Genomic DNA, 15,102 nt, shown 5'->3' with positions numbered 1-15,102 from the left:
TGCGTTCCCAAAAGATGCATCAACTAAGATTGTGTCACACATAGGTAAAGTGTCGAAAGCTGTGGCCAAGGGACATACCCATGCACAAGTGCACTGTGAGAGGAATGCTAGCCAAATCCAACCACCCAGAGGAACTGTGCCTAATCAAAAATGAATGAACATGGATGTCGCATGTAACACAATTAACACTGTCTCTCTCACACACAGGTCAACGTCGTCGATCTCTCCCCAACACTGGGGGGGAAGACTCACAGGACCAGGCTCTGCATGAAGAGGACCCCACCGGTAGCGACGACTCTCACCACTCCGTGGATGACCCAGACCAACCTGGCCCCTCTGGTGTCCAACCACCTGCAGCACCTGCGTAAGGTACAACTGTGCCAACCACCACCCCCATTCCTGCCACATCCCAGGAGACACCCAGGAGCCCTACCCGCACACAACAACACAGCCAGTCTGTCCACGAGGGACAAGGTACTCCGGGCACCCAGGAGGAGGCAGGCGACACCGCAAATGCCATCCCTCAGGGGTCCCAGAGACCCGATGTGCCCACAACGGCAGGCCAGGCAAAAGTGGGCAGGGGTGGTGGGAGTGGAGGACGGCGGAGGCGCGAACCTGACCAGTTGGCTCAGGAACCGGTAATGTCACACGTCCACAACATCCTGGACACATACCGGCGTGACTCCAGAGGCATCGACCAGGTAGTGGAGACCCTCAATGAGATGAAGACCCTGCAGGTCGAGCATCATGCCAGTCATCTACAACACCATGGACGGATGGAGGCAAGACTGGCTGAGCTCCTGGCGGTGCACAGGGACGTGAGCCAATCACTCTGTCAGATCGCCCAAAGCCTGGCAAACCCTCCCTGTGCCACCAGGCGTAGACCAGCACCAGAAACAGTGAGGGAGGAGGAGGAGGATTCATCTGACGGAGCGTCCCTAGCATCGTCAAGGCCTGCTTCTGAGGGTCCCCGCAGGAAGGTGGGTCATCCACGCAAAAGACCGTGAGTGTCAGCGGAACATCGCCATCTCCCAGGTCACCTGGCCTGGCACCTGGCCCTCTGGCCCAACAGCAGCACAGCAGCAAATGACATTCTCTGCCACATGGCCTTGCTGGTCACTGTCTGACCAATGTTGACAAAGACTGTGGCACAGACTCTGATGACTTTCAATGGCAGGATACCAACTCCCCCTGTGAACTTTGGATTCTACACTGCCGCCAGGCACCTCTTGTCACCCACCAAACACGTACCCCAGCACTAATAAAATTCATCACAATCACAAGATGATGCCATCATTTTGCATTATTCCACTACAAGTGTGTGTTGTAAAGTCAAACCATGGCTGATTTCAGAAGTAACTCCAAACATCCATACCCTGGGGCTGAGTCTGGCATAGGACACACATGGGTCACAATGTACCATCCAAGACAGACATGGAGCACCATACTCACCCATGATGGGCCCAACCAGCTGAGGGGGTGCCCGCACAACTGTGCCTACAGACCTATTTAGAAGAGCAACAGTCATGCGCAGAGGTCAGGGATCATGTGGAGTGTCCTGGGGTGGGAGTCCCAGGTATGTGTAGACACGTGGCAGAACCATGTCCTGCATGCTTGAGTCAGGTGGATGTGGAGAATGGTGGGCCAGCCAAGGTTGGATGCATGGAGATGGCACAATTGGGTGTTGGATCACAGTGCCACAAGGTTGTGTTGTGGTTGTGGGCTGCATCCTGAGTGTGTGCGTGGATTGAGAAGGTCATCCTGCAGCTGGCAGTGATCCACTCCCCCCATCTCTGTTGGACGTTGATGTGGCCTGGTCGCCGGATGTAGTAGCAGAGCTGTGCAGATGCACCCTGGATGTGGACAAGTATCATGCGATTTCTAACGCACATGTCCGTAGAGTGCAGGGTAGGATTAGACACGGATGTCGTAGTTGACCTGGGGGATGGTCTCCCTCTTGCCTTGAGGTTGATGGAACTGGGGATCTTGTGCATAATGCAGAGTGTGCTGCCACATGACGCACAGATGCTGCTGATCAGCATAGCACATGTCAGCAAGCAATCCATGATGAACACCAGCTTGTTTGCGTGGACACTGGGTGCCCTTGCTGCAGGGCCTGCAGCAGCATGCGCCATGTCAAGAAAACAATGCCACAAGTAGCACACAAAGACAAGGATCTCAGGAAGGAACTATGCAAAAGGTGTATGTCAAGGAAGGAATGTCTGGTTCAACATGGCACACACACACACAATGGATTCACATGCAGCACAGTGGCCGTCGTGGAGACTGACATGCCACAATACCTACACAGCCATGGACATCATGCACAATACAGAATCTAATCCCTGACAAACAGCTTGCATCTTGCTACTCTACACATAGACTCATATGCACCATCTCTGAGAACAATGCCAGACATGCCGCATGCACAGTGGCAACAGACCACCATTGACAGAGATGAGGCACCTTGGAGGCAGAGGGACACCTTTATTACTCATGTGTGTCGGAATGCTAATGCAACTCTGTCAACACATACACAGGTCATGTGGATGAACACGTGGGACCAACACTGGCACCCCCCTTACCACCACAGATGCTGGAAATCCATGGCACTGGCACACAAGTGACGGGTTACAGCTAAACACCCCCTGCTGCTCACAGAGAGGCTGCTATACACCATTGAGCCCCTGATGGGGAATTCACACATCATGTCAACCCGGTGCAACCCGTATGTTTCCGAGGGCAGTGTTACACACATTGATGGCTCCATCACAATCCACAATCCCATTACAGATGACTGTCACCAAGTCTGACCATCAATTCAGGTGAATTCAGCTCCATGTCATGTGCCCCATGGTGATTCTACATGTATGTAAAGTATCCAAACATGAACAGGAGCAGTGCACACACATTCAAAACAAATACCACTCCCAAAAAGCCGTGCTGCATCCCTTACCCTAAGGAGATTTTCTAACTTGTCCGTGCATGTAACGCTGATTCAGCATATGTTGCTGTGTTCATGAGGAATAGCAGAAGCACAACAATGCCACCAGCAGACAGCATGCACAAGTACCTGTGGATGAGAGACACACCAGAAGTCAGCCAAAAGAAGCACATCCGCATGCATGTGCATGTACTCGACACGTATAAGGATGTCAACATGCTAGGTGACAATGATGACTCTGGAAAAACATTCTTCTATTGCACCATCACTCGAGTGACACATCCAAACACACCTCTGACTCACTTGGCAGACATGCAGATGGACACACACATTGCAACACATGCCACACACGGCCCAATGCGTGCACACTCAGACACTGGAACTCACCATTAAGCAAAGAAGTTGCGTATGAGCCGACTCTGGATGTTCTCTACCGCCTCCTCCTCCTCCACATCACTTGCCTCGTGACCAAGCCCTTCATCCTCCACGGGTGGATGGTCCTGCTCATCTGGATCCAGGATGAGTGGCACAGCTTTCTCCACTGCCATGTTGTGCAGAATGCAGCCCACAAGGAATATCTTGCAGACCTTCACCGGTGCATATGGGAGTGCGCCACCGGTCTTGTGGAGGCAACGGAATCAGCTCTTCAGGAGGCCAAACGTCCTCTCTATCACTCGCCTGGTCCGCCCATGGGCGTTGTTGTAGCGGTGATCGGCAGCCGTGCTGGGGTTGCGGAGAGGCGTGATCAGCCATGGCCTGTTGGGATAGCCAGGGTCCCCTACATGGAAACATCATGGACAACAGTGGGTCAGGAGAAGCAGTAAGACAGGAAGATGACGTTAAATACAGGACTGCGAGAGTATACCCACCAACAATACATGCTCATTCGTTGCGCAGCTGCAGCATCATTTCAGGCACCCTGCTATGCCTCATGATGTAGGCATCGTGTGCTGATCCTGGAAAACGAGCACAGACATGTGAAATCACCATGTTGGCAAGACACACCACAAGGGCATTAATGGAGTGGTAATGCTTGCGGTTCCTATACGCTACCTCCTGTGCCTGTGGTGGTACCAAAGCCACATGTGTTCCATCTATGGACCCAAGACATGGGGCATCCCTCCCAGGGCATAGAACTCACGCTTGACACCTGTCAACTGCTCAGGAGTTGGGAATTTTATGAACTCATACAGGTGATCCAACATGGCCTCTAAAAAAATCATGCAGAACACGGCTGAACATGGTTTGGGACATGCCACCGACATGGGAAATGGTATGTTGAAAGTTACCCGTGGCAAAGAAATGTAGGGCTGCCATCACCTTCATCTTGGGTGTCAGTGCAGTAGGATACCTGTGTAGCGGTTGGAGGTGTGGTGCCAGCCGTGTCGTCAAGTCCTCAATCAAACGTTGGAGGAAGCGGTAGCGGCGTATACAGTCATGTTCCCTCAGGTCAGCCAAGTCCGGAATTGGTCGAGGGAGAGGCGAAGCCCTGCAGTGAATTAGAAGGGACAACGAAGAGTGAGTACAGTACACCACCAAGGTCAATGTACTGAGCACATGCTCAACAGGCAATACACATATGCTCCATACAGAGACATGTCTGTGCAATATGCCCTGGACACATATGCCAGGCATGTGACACTCCTACCAAGAGCCAGCTACAAACGTTGATTCTCAACCTCAATATGCCATGCCATGAAACTAGCTGTGGGCCAGTGTAAGTGAGCAGGCAGACGCATTACAGGAGTTACAGACATCCAAATATGTGCAGAAGAAGGATGTTTATTGTACAGACAGGTTGCGGAACACTAGAGGCACAGGTCACATGTCATAGAAAAAGGACAGACCACACACCTTGCCATGAAGGATTACATGTCAAGACGGATCACACATACATTGAGAGTATGCAGATATGTCCTTGTTTTGAAACTCCGTGTCGATGCATACATACACACCTTACGTCGGATTACACATGTGTGCTGGTGTGCGTAAGAGTGTGCCATGCCCATCTACACACAGACACATGTTGGTTGCAGCAACTGCAGATGCATTTGACCAAACACCTACAGCAAACCTATGGGAACACATGACACACACATGACATATTTACAGCGTGCAACGCGGACATTCACTTGTCAGGGGTAACATTCCGTGTACCTGGCATCAGGGGACATTTGCGGGTGTCAGTGACTGTGCCATGCCAGTGACGCATGGCTCACCAAGTCTGTACTACATGCACACATGTCAAAGGAGTGAAGGGGATGTGTGGCACATAGGGCACCATCACACATGACATGTGTACACAGCTCATCATACTTTAATTAGCTTCACACCTCAGGAGTATAGTGCCACATCACAGCCTGACCCACCTGTGCCCGACACATGTAGTACTGCATAGACAATGCCTTGATGTCCAGCCTTGGCCAGGTATGACAGCTCAATTCCTTCCTGTGTGCCGCCTGTCACCACTGTCAGGTGTGAAACGCACCGTACATACGCTCTGAGGGCGTGTGTAGGGTCCCTATCACTATGGGAGTGCTGGCATATGCGTACGCCACAGTGATATGGACCGTACACGCGTGTGTAGGGTCCCTATCACTATGGGAGTGCTGGCGATTGCGTACGCCACAGTGATACGGACCGTACACGCGTGTGTAGGGTCCCTATCACTATGGGAGTGCTGGCGTATGCGTACGCCACAGTGATACGGACCGTACAGGTGTGTGTAGGGTCGGTCCGTGTCACTATGGCGTACGCATTCGCCACTCGCCAGCACTCCCATAGTGATAGGGACCCTACACACGCGTGTACGGTCCATATCACTATGGCGTACACATTCGCCAGCACTCCCATAGTGATAGGGACCCTACACACGCGTGTACGGTCCGTATCACTATGGCGTACGCATTCGTCAGCACTCCCATAGTGATAGGGACCCTACACACGCGTGTACGGTCCGTATCACTATGGCGTACGCATTCACCAGCACTCCCATAGTGATAGGGACCCTACACACGCGTGTACGGTCCGTATCACTGCATTTGGGGTGCCCTAGGGCCATGGAACGGACTGTACCTGTGTGTAAATCTTGAAATAACATAGGGGACACATGAGGGACAAGTATAAGGGCCTAAATGCATGCTGGTTGTCATGGAGACCGAGTCTAAAGTTTGAATTATTGCATCAGGTGGCCAGCAGAAGTCGGTTGGAAAAGACATACTTTGTTGCAAAGTGGTTGTTGACTTGACATCATGCTCAATTTTTAAACCATGCAAAGCCACTCACTGGGGTAGGTTTACAGGGATTGGAGGAAACTTAGGATGCTAATGTGACTGACCAATCACTCTGTACTCCTGTGAATGAAACAGGCCAGCAAGGCAGATATAAGGCAGCCTGGTCCCATGAGAGAGCACTTGCCTGCACATCCTTTCATTCCACAACACTGCTGCTGCTCGTGATTCCTCTGGCACCATGTCCAGGTCTGTGGAGAGGGCCCAGCCAATCACCATGGAGGAGAATATTGCGTTGGTGGATGTGATCCTCCCACAGTACACCATGCTGTATGGTCGACCAGGGGAACAGGTGAGTGCAGACTCCACTAGCTTAGACTGTGCCCCTGTTTTGTGACTGTGACTTCTGGCATTGTGCCCCTGTGTTACCGACATGCAATGTTGTTTGGAGTGGGTCACAGGGTGGGGAAGGCCTCATGTCTCCCATGCAGAGCATGCTGTGGTTCCTGTGTGCACTGCTCACTTGCATTGTGCTTACTGTGACAATCAATGCATGGTGCATGCCACATTCTGCCTGGCTACTCCTCCTGGGAATGTTGTTGCTACAATCCTGATGTGATTCTGTGGCCCCCCAGTGTGACAGGTGACAGTGCCCATAGATGTGTGTTTGTTTAGTGTACCTGTGCTGTGAGTGTACAAATGATGTGTTCATCCCCTGGACATTGGTGTGTGTGTAAGTCCCCTGTCATGTGGGTGAGTGCATATGGGGAGTGTTGCACACCAGCTGCATGAGGGATGGATATACCCTGCCCATGTGATGTGAGCAGGGAGCAGTGCTGTGTGACTGCGGTGCTGAGCCAGCCCCACACCTGTGACCCCCCCAGTCTAGTGGCACATGGGCAGAGTGAGGTTTGTACCCGCAGTTGGCAATGGCAGGTGATTGTCCTGTACCTGTGTGTGTCTGTGTACTCTGCTGAGGTAGCGTCAGTGGGCTGGGACATGTGACTGCTTTGAGGTGTTGTACATAATCCTTGTGTAGCTTGTGATGCACAGTGTGATCCAGGATCATTGATTGTGTGGCACCCCTCATGCCACCTGTGTACCTTCAATGCCACGTAGTACATTTTGCCTTCCACAGTGGATTATGTGATGTCCCTATGACAAATGTGCAATGAGTTGCCTGCATATCATGGCCTGTTCAAAGAAGACAATGTGTTAATATGTGTGTCTCTGTGTCATTGCTCAGGTGAATTAAAGTATTCTCAGTTTTGCATCCTCACAGGTAGGCGTCCATGCCAAGGGAGAGATATGGAAGCAAGCCGTCAGTGCCGTGAGGAATACGGAGGGTCGGAAGCGGCGCCTAGCCCAGGTGAGGAAACGCTGGCAGGATATCTGGTGCTGGACGAGGAGGATTGCACGGGTCCTGCTGGGGGACTCACCTGAGAGCCGGAAGAACCGTGGGCGCCGGCGTCGGACCCACATCCAGAAGTGTGTGCTGGCGGTGGTCTTCCCCGACTTGGATAGGCGCTTACTGGAGAAGCAGCAGCAGGAAGGGGGTAGGTACATGTGTGTTTGTTGTGTGTCACCAGCTTTTGGAAGTGCGCAGTTGCATGGATACACTGCCAGGGTTTACATGTGCAGTGCATAACCAGTTCCCCAAAGTAAACCGGTGCTGTTCTTCCTCCCTTCCCCTCCTTGCCATGTGTTCCCTGGTCTGTGTGTAGTCACTCTTGCACAAGGTAATCTAGGCTGGCAGTAAATCCAAGTGCCCAATGCTTGCAGCATCATGTGTGGGGGTGGATTGTGACAGGTTTTGGTACCTTGGCTGTGCCCTGGCCAGTTCAGTCATTGTGGGGTCCATGTCAGTTGGCACTCATGCTGAGTCCCAACATAGGAGTGTGTCTTTAAAGTGTACTGCCTTCCAGCATGCATGTCCAATGTTGTGCCCTCTGACATGATGTCCATGAGTGGGATTAATGCATAGTGCAGGGACGGTTGCTTCAGTTGCAGTCATATCCATCCAGGACCATGGAGGTGTGTGGCCCCTACCGTGCCCTGGGGCACCTTTTCCTAGGTATCATGTGTGTCATCCAACTATGTGGACATTTTCTGTGTCTTCGGCATAGGTTGGGCTCTGTGGCATAGTACCCTGGTCTCATCTGTATTGACGTAAACTGTGCTACATGTGTCCACTGTACAGTGTGACCCAATTTTGCTTGTGCATACTCACAGTGGGCAGTGCCTGTGTGTCTTGGAACGACAATCTGATGATGGTTGATTGTCAATGATATATGTGGACAGGCGCACCAGGGGTAGTTTGTGTACAATCAGGATTTAGTGCAGGCCATGTGTTTTTATCCCAGAGTAAGAGGTGTAAGTACTTCCTCTGTCACAATCACATTGTCTCAGGTAGGGGGTGCTTTGTGCGGGCAAGGCATACATGTCCAAATGTGAAGTCTCCCTGCTAGGTCTGGCCTGTGTGTGATGTTTATCTGGACATACACTCAAGGCGCAGTGACCCAGTCATGTTGTGCATGTTTTTATGTATTGTCTTTGCAGCATGTGCAAAAAGTTAATAGACATGGTTCCTGCTCATCCCTTTTTTGTCAACGCTGTGTGGTACAGATGCTGTGCACGATTGTCCCCAGAGCCTGGATCCTCTGTCCTATTTGATAACAAGTAATTTGCTGTTGGGTCACGCTCTCCATTGTTTCTCAGTGGCATGGTGGGTCAGCCAGCTGGGTGTTGCAGGGCCTACATATGTACCTTGTGTTGTAGATGTTACTCATGTTGCTTTTCAGGCTATGCACTGTGACCTATGTCGATTTGACTCATGTGACATATGTATATTGGTGTCTGATCATTTCCTGTCTCTTCACCTTGCCCACAGCATCGTCGGGGGACTCCGAGGGAGACACTGGCACGGACCGTGAGGAGGGAGCAGGCACCAGTGGCAGCAGTGCTGTCTTGTCTGGCACATCGAGTGGCACGGAGGCAGGGAAGTGAGGCGGAGGACCTGTCCAGTTACACCACCGACTATGATGCTGAGGGGTCCGAGGCTGATCTCCCAGAGGGGGCGGAGGCTGCTCCCACAGCTGACAGCAGCACTCGATCTCTACCCGCCCCCTCGATTCCCATCACCGGCCTCCCACTTGCTCTGGTCCCCTCCCGCCGTGCTAGGTCACCACGTGTCTCCTTCTTGCCAGGCACCGCACCCCCTGCCCCTGTCTCCACTGCTGCCACCAATGCCGAGTCTGTGGACATCCTGTGCCAGTTGCAGGTTGGTCAGACTGCGATGCTTAATGTCCTCCATGGCCACACACGAGTGCTCACCCAGATGGAGGCATACATGGAGGGCATCTCAGCTGCCTAGTCTGACCAATGCCAGTTGCTGAGGTCCATTGACTCGACACTGACTGCAGCAGTGGGTCTCCTGCAGCGCTACATCCCCCCCTACCCCTGCACCATCCACACTTCCCACTCCCATGCCTGTCCAAAGCACACCCAGACGTAGCCATGCATGGACCCTACCAGACACAGGCACCACACCACCAGGGAAGGCCAAGCGCACACCTCCTCTCACGCACACACAGGGGGAAGTAGGCACACCCACTGGGTCGGGGGGCAAACGGAAGACACGCAGCCACAGTGGGAGTCCACATTCATCACAACCCACTACCTCCAAATCCACTCCCCTCAGCTCTCCTGGCCAGGATTCCACCAAAGACTCCTTCATGGCCGCACTGTCCCTGAGCCCCAAAGTGACACCACCCCGCAAGCAGTCAAAGGAGTCCCCGGTCAGGGTGGTTGTGTCCCCCCCTGTCCACACCCTCCCCCAGTAGCGCTGCCACCCATCCCTCCGATACCCTCCCCTCCTTGGGGCCTGTGGTTCCTTCGGGTGCAGGGGAGACGCTGGAGGACCTTGCAACCATGTGCAGTGCCATTCTGACCTCCACCTTTGGCGCTGCCCCACCCCCTGTGGTGGAGTCCTCCGTCCCTGCACCCACAACACCTACCCTTGCCCCTCCTGTCCCTGCGGTGCCTGGTCCCTACCCCCCACATGATGCCCCCCCCTGTGGAAGCAAAGGAGGTATGAACTGTGCAGGCAAGCTAGGGGACACGCGTCCCTATGTGTCCCCCACCAGGAATTGGACTATGGACTGCCCTATGGGCCTTGTACATATTCAACTTTTAATTACAAATCGTTTTTTTATGAATAAAGCTATGTTTTTTTCCCTTTGCACACTACTGCTTTTCTGGTATTGCTGTTGGTGGTGCTGCTCCATGTTTGGGGTGGGGATAATGTGTTAGGTGTCTGGCAAATGTAGTGGTGTGCCGCTCAAGGGATGGACCCTGGTATCTGTGTGCCATCACAAGGTATTTGCGAAATAACTTTGTTCATGTATGCTCTTACTGCATGGTGACATTGTCCCAAGGTGTGTCCCTTCCTCTGTGGACCCTGACATCTTCCCTGCAGGGTGTTTCCTAAATGTTGTGCTGAGCTGTGTCTACATATCCTTGGTGTATGATGGATCCGTTCTACTTTGGCCATGCATGCTGGCCAATGTCTCCACCTGCATCATTTGTGGCATCCTTGGTGGTCACTGTACTTGTGTGTGGAGTATATTGAAGTTACTTTATGTGGACATGTTCCCTTTTACACACTATGCATGTGTGTACTCCCAGCCTTGCACACATGTTACGTGTTCTGCAGGGTCTTTGAGCACCTGACTGACTATTGTGGGCATTGTATCTGTGGGTACTGCACCCTTTTTTTCCATGGGCACTACTGGGAGGACTCTGCACCCACCCCTCCTGTGTCTGGGCACTGCTGGGAGGACTCTGCACCTACCCCTCCTGCGTCTGGGCACTGCTGGGAGGACACTGCACACACCCCTCCTGTGTCTGGGCACTGCTGGGAGGACTCTGCACCCACCCCTCCTATGTCTGGGCACTGCTGGGAGTGATAGGCACCCACCCCTCCTGTGTCTGGGCACTGCTGGGAGGACTCTGCACCCACCCCTCCTGCGTCTGGGCACTGCTGGGAGGACTCTGCACACACCCCTCCTATGTCTGGGCACTGCTGGGAGTGATAGGCACCCACCCCTCCTATGTATGGGCACTGCTGGGAGGACTCTGCACCCACCCCTCCTGCGTCTGGGCACTGCTGGGAGGACTCTGCACACACCCCTTCTATGTCTGGGCACTGCTGGGAGGACTCTGCACCCACCCCTCCTGCGTCTGGGCACTGCTGGGAGGACTCTGCACACACCCCTCCTGTGTCTGGGCACTGCTGGGAGGACTCTGCACCCACCCCTCCTGAGTCTGGGCACTGCTGGGAGGACTCTGCACACACCCCTCCTTTGTCTGGGCACTGCTGGAAGGACTCTGCACCCACAACCTCCTATGTCTGGGCACTGCTGGGAGTGATAGGCACCCACCCCTCCTGTGTCTGGGCACTGCTGGGAGGACTCTGCACACACCCCTCCTGTGTCTGGGCACTGCTGGGAGTGATAGGCACCCACCCCTCCAGTGTCTGGGCACTGCTGGGAGGACTCTGCACACACCCCTCCTGTGTCTGGCCACTGCTGGGAGGACTCTGCACACACCCCTCCTGGGTCTGGGCACTGCTGGGAGGACTCTGCACACACCCCTCCTGTGTCTTGGCATTGCTGGGAGGACTCTGCACCCACCCCTCTTATGTCTGGGCACTGCTGGGAGTGATAGGCACCCACCCCTCCTGTGCCTGGGCACTGCTGGGAGGACTCGGCACCCACCCCTCCTGCGTCTGGGCACTGCTGGGAGTCCTCGGCACACACCCCTCCTGTGTCTGGGCACTGCTGGGAGTGATAGGCACACACCCCTCCTGTGTCTGGGCACTGCTGGGAGGACTCTGCACACACCCCTCCTGTGTCTGGGCACTGCTGGGAGTGATAGGCACCCACCCCTCCTGTGTCTGGGCACTGCTGGGAGGACTCTGCACACACCCCTCCTGTGTCTGGGCACTGCTGGGAGGACTCTGCACACACCCCTCCTGTGTCTGGGCACTGCTGGGAGTGATAGGCACCCACCCCTCCTGTGTCTGGGCACTGCTGGGAGGACTCTGCACCCACCCCTCCTATGTCTGGGCACTGCCGGAAGTGATAGGCACCCACCCCTCCTGTGTCTGGGCACTGCTGGGAGGACTCTGCACCTACCCCTCCTGTGTCTGGGCACTGCTGGGAGGACTCCGCACCCACCCCTCCTATGTCTGGGCACTGCTGGGAGTGATAGGCACCCACCCCTCCTGTGTCTGGGCACTGCTGGGAGGACTCTGCACCCACCCCTCCTGCATCTGGACACTGCTGGGAGGACTCTGCACACACCCCTCCTGCATCTGGGCACTGCTGGGAGGACTCTGCACCCACCCCTCCTATGTCTGGGCACTGCTGGGAGTGATAGGCACCCACCCCTCCTGTGTCTGGGCACCTGGGTACGGTGCAGACCCCCAATGGGGTGCCGTTGGGGTACGCACCGTACCCAGCCCTTCAGAGCATGTGTACGGGTCGTACCACGCGTACCCCTACATCACCCCAACAGTGCTGGCACGGCCCGTACCCAGGCCTTTAGAACGTGGGTACGGGCCGTACCGCCATTGTTGGGGTGACGTAGTGGTGGGCGTGGTACGACCCGTACCCACGCTCCTAAGGCCTGGGTACGGTACGTACCGGTATTGTTGTGTTGCCGGTTCGCGTCAACATCCACTTCCGTTGTGGCGGATGCTTGCGTTGCTGGGCACGCCCCCACCCCCTCGAGGTGACCAGGTCCTGCAGGTCAGGTATGTCCAGGGCATGTGTAATTTGTGACTTGGGTGGGGGTTATGTGTCCTGACCCTGCCCCCCCACCTTTTCCCCTGGGTGTTATTCTGACCTTCTGCGGCGTCTGCGTCGGTGCCTGTAGAGCAGGTGGACTGCTATGAGGGCTGGGATGACACGTAGGTTCGGGTCTATGGTTGTCCGTCGCGTACAGGTGCTCCTTGTGCGCGTCGTCCTGGTTTCCCGTAGGGGTGGGCGGAATTTGCGGAATTAACCTTCGCAAATTATCGCGAAAATGTTTAAAATTATCGCAAACAAGCAGAAATATCGCGAAGATGCGGAAGTTTTTTTCTGGCATGTTCGCGAGATTTTCTGCATGGTTGCGGGTCGCCAACTTACCCATGTGGTTGCTTGCGGGCGCGGCCATCTTGTTTTGAGTTGTTCTCGCGGTGCATGATCGCGAGAAGAAAGACGTGATCGCGCGACGCATGACGTCACTGCGGGCGCGAACTGTCGCGAGACAGCGCAAATGGCTAAAAACAATACAACATCTCATGGAGAACGCGACCGGATCAAGAAAACTTGTCGGCGAACGCAGGGATTCAGGTAAGGCGATCGCGCGCGCGCGAGAATGTATTATTTTACAGCGCGAGCAAGAAACAAATTATCGCCAAGCTGCGGAAACCGGAATTTTTGACATTTTCGCGCTCTCCGCGGAACGCGAAAATGTCAAATTATCGCAATTTCCGCGAACGGAACGAAATTTTCGCCCAGGCCTAGTTTCCCGGCAGTTTTTGGCAGGCGGAGAATTTTATCCGTGCGGGGTGACGTCGGTGCGGATCGTACTTCCTTGTTCGTGAACCGCAGGCTAAATGCGTCCCGACGTCACGCCTGCACAGTCTCGGATCACATTGGTATGTATTTTTTCGTCGGTCGGTGTTTTTTACGATACGTACGGAAATGGTGTTTCCGTGGGAATCGTACTTGCATGTTTGTAATGTTTATTTCCCGAGTAGGAGAAGGAGTTTTTACATAGTACAGCCTCCTAACTAAAGTTTGCATTGTTGAGTGTGGTACAGCTAACATCCTGGAATGATGAAATGTGCTTTGACACACTATTCTCCCTGATAAACAAGCTAGTGAGTGCACCTGCAAGTTTGTATGCTTTCTAATCTTGCAAGGATCCAATCCTTGTAAAGTACTTATTGTGTGTTTTAAACTTGGAAAGATACGTAGGAATTTCCTTAATATATCAATGTATTACTGTTAAATACTACACACACTACTACACTTCCATTTTGATACAAGCACCTGACTCCACCTTCCTTGTACCTGTTCTCCAATAACTTGTTTTACATTTGTAGGTACTCTTACCTCTTTCACTATAGGAGTGCCATTCTTCATTTCATCATCCTCTGTAATCAATAGCATGAACTAATCAATTATCCTGGAGATAGCCTTCTTCATTAAAGAAAGACTCTGTACTAAAAGTATGTATGCATTCTCAACTAAAAACTGTACAAACGTTACTTCTATTCACAATTTTTTTTTCTGGTATATCTCCTCATGCACAACACCATTTTATCGAGAGCCTTCATTGGGGCCGATTCACAGAACTAATCTGAGACAAAAACCTAAACTTACTCCATTTGATATTCACAGAGGGCAATTAGTAGTAGTAAAGTTAGGATTTTGTCTTGAGTTAGGATTTTGTCTTACGACCAAAACTTAAGACAAACTTAAGTTTAGCTTAAGTGTAACTCAAGACAAAATCCTAACTTCAGACAACATCCTAACTTTACTACTACTAAATGCCTTCTATGAATACCAAAAGTAGTACATTTAGGATTTTGTCTCAAATTAGGTCTGTGAATCGTCCCCATTGTATTTATAATCAAAATGTAAAGCTTCCTCTTCAAAGCAAAGGCCTTATCAGCTACTCTCTCAACTCGTTCTCTCTTTTCAGTGCCTCTCTCATTCTTCTATACTTTTTCATAGTCCTTAGTAGATTTAGAACTACTCTACTACAAAACATCCTGACTCTGATTTCCTTAAACTACTTCTTTCTACTGGTAAAGCAAGGTATGTCCATCTATGTTACATTCTTTCCAGTTCTTGTTATATACATTTTGTC

This window comes from Triturus cristatus, chromosome 9, assembly GCF_964204655.1.
Source record: "Triturus cristatus chromosome 9, aTriCri1.1, whole genome shotgun sequence".
Taxonomy (NCBI): domain Eukaryota; kingdom Metazoa; phylum Chordata; class Amphibia; order Caudata; family Salamandridae; genus Triturus; species Triturus cristatus.
The sequence above is the reverse complement of the archived record's forward strand: the minus strand, read 5'-3'. Positions refer to the sequence as shown.